The sequence below is a fragment of the Rhagoletis zephyria genome, unplaced genomic scaffold (assembly GCF_001687245.7).
Source record: "Rhagoletis zephyria isolate East Lansing unplaced genomic scaffold, Rhagoletis_zephyria_1.1 Rzeph_scaffold_01470, whole genome shotgun sequence".
Taxonomy (NCBI): Eukaryota; Metazoa; Arthropoda; class Insecta; order Diptera; family Tephritidae; genus Rhagoletis; species Rhagoletis zephyria.
This window is the reverse complement of record NW_016158554.1, coordinates 43,267-45,515: the sequence shown is the minus strand read 5'-3', so window position 1 is coordinate 45,515 and position 2,249 is coordinate 43,267. Positions and strand designations below refer to the sequence as shown.

The window sequence follows — 2,249 nt, the reverse complement described above, 5'->3', positions numbered from 1 at the left end:
GTTTGAAACTTGGACTTACACGGTATTTGTTAAAGAATGAACTATATTTTTATGCAAAAAATAACAAAAAAAATATAATAATTCTTGCGACTAAAATTTTTTCGACCACTGTATGTACCTATGTAAATATTATATAAACATTTTTTATACTTTATTTGTTAACTAACTTTATAAAAGTTTGGTTTGGTTTATGAATACATAAATGATTTACATTTAAAAATAAAATAAACAGACCAGCAATATATCAAAATACATATTTTTTTTTTTGTAAATTAGGAAATATCTATGGGTGGGGAATTTTACGATATTTCGAGCAAAATTGGGGAATTTCATTGTCGAAATCGGGGAAGTCTCAAAAATGAGTTGGTTACCCTGATATAAAATCTCCGTCTTTGTAACTGATGTTTACTTCTAGTCTGTTTGGGTCTGTCTAGCCTTTCCTAGGGATATTCAAAAAATATCGATGTTTGAATTTATTCGACGTTAGCCGTCGATACATCGGAATGATACGATGTTTGGATAAGGAGTTTTTTCATGAATACATCGATGTTTTTATGAAAAAATCTAATCAATGTATAATTAATTCGCGATTTAATGCCAAGGAATAATAAAATTGTTTTAGGAAATAATTTCATTTGTTCGAAGTTAAATTATTTCAGTATTTTAATGCGAGTGACTATGTGGAATGATATGAGCATTACACTCTCGAATACTTAGTAAATCGTGTGGATTGAAGGCGGCTCAACAAATTGTTATTGTTTAGATTTTTTCCGTTCACTAAACATGTATGATAAGCTATATATGTATGTACCTAGATGATTATACAGATGAAAAAACTAAAGAAACGTATATAAATGCATAACACGTAAATTTTCAACAGAAAATTTATTAAATTAAAAGAATATTTCCAGTTCCTTTTAACATGAACTTTATTTTCTTCTAATTTGTTTAATGCAAATTTTCTTCAAGTTTCTGTCCTTATGTTATCCCTACAGGAAAATAGAAAATGGATGAACCGAATCTTTACATGGCAAAGTAACTTTTTAGCATGGAAAATTTAAAGTAATCCTGATACTTAAAATAATCGATGTACTTAAGCGATACATCGTGAAACATCGATGCAAGCTTACGATGTTTTACATCGAGGTATTATTCAAGTGGACACCCCTAGACTTGCTTGTGGAGTGGGATGAGTGTTCCCGCTTTCTCCAAGCACCCAGCTTTGGTATTTTCTTATCAATGAATTTTGTTATTGTACGCTATTGCTCCAACGAAGAAAGAAAGATTGTGCTGAATTGTTTTGATTGTAGTTTCCTTGTAAACTATGGTTTTACATATGCATGCATACATACATACATGTCTACGTATGTATGTATATGTACACATTGATTTTTGATAACTAGCTTTTATTTTTATTGTTGTTTAAGATGCTTTTATTTCTATCGTTGGCGGATTGTCTATACCAGTGGTCGGCAAGCCATAGCGATTTATTTTACATATATATATATATATGTATTTTATTCACTTTTTACTTAAGCAATAGTTTCGAAGTCGGCAACGTCAACAAACTACCTTCATGTTTAACACCGAGCATTCGACTGAGATGCTGAAATGCAAGCAAAATATTTGCTGCACGTTTGCTAGCTAATGGTCTGATTATGCATACTTCGCATAACTTCGCACAACTTTGCAAAAACTTCAAACTGTAATTTCGTATGTACTTTGTATGTATTCCATTAACCAGAAATTAGCAGAACTTTTAAAAACTTAGCGATCTGTTGAGTTTAAATTTTGCTTCACATTTTCTTAAGTTACACTTTTAGTGCACTGGTACAAATGGCTGTGCGAAGTTATGCGAAGTATGCATAATCAGACCCTAATAAATGCTTCAAAATTTTACCACATAAGTTTAGGAGTCCTAGAGAGCGGCACGACACGCTGCAACGCAGCATGGCTGAATGAGAATAAAACAAAGCGACACTGAATCTTTTTGTATCATTTGACACACCCATGTCAATGCCCATACAAAACTGGTAAGCGAGAACCGGACGAGATTTCTGGGAACACAAAATGTTTTTCAAGTGATTTATGGCTTGCTATCAGTGTGACCAGGTAACCATTTTTGTTACTGGATTTAGCAATTATTTATTAAAGTCAGTCTTTTTGAAAATCCATTGTGATATTTGAATGACCACACAGAAATATTTAAGGAAATACTGCATACGTGTGTATGTATGTATGTACGTGCA

The 2,249-nt window shown here is 31.9% G+C and overlaps 1 long non-coding RNA gene across 1 annotated transcript; it reads right to left on the bottom strand.

Annotated features, from left to right (window-relative positions):
- Positions 1 to 911: 911 nt before the first annotated feature.
- LOC108364132 (uncharacterized) lies at positions 912 to 2,013 on the bottom strand. Its single transcript, XR_001847703.1, has 2 exons — positions 1,901 to 2,013; positions 912 to 1,606 (listed from the first exon to the last, which is right to left on the bottom strand). It is a non-coding gene; the product is annotated as an uncharacterized LOC108364132 (long non-coding RNA).
- Between the last annotated feature and the right edge of the window lie 236 nt (positions 2,014 to 2,249).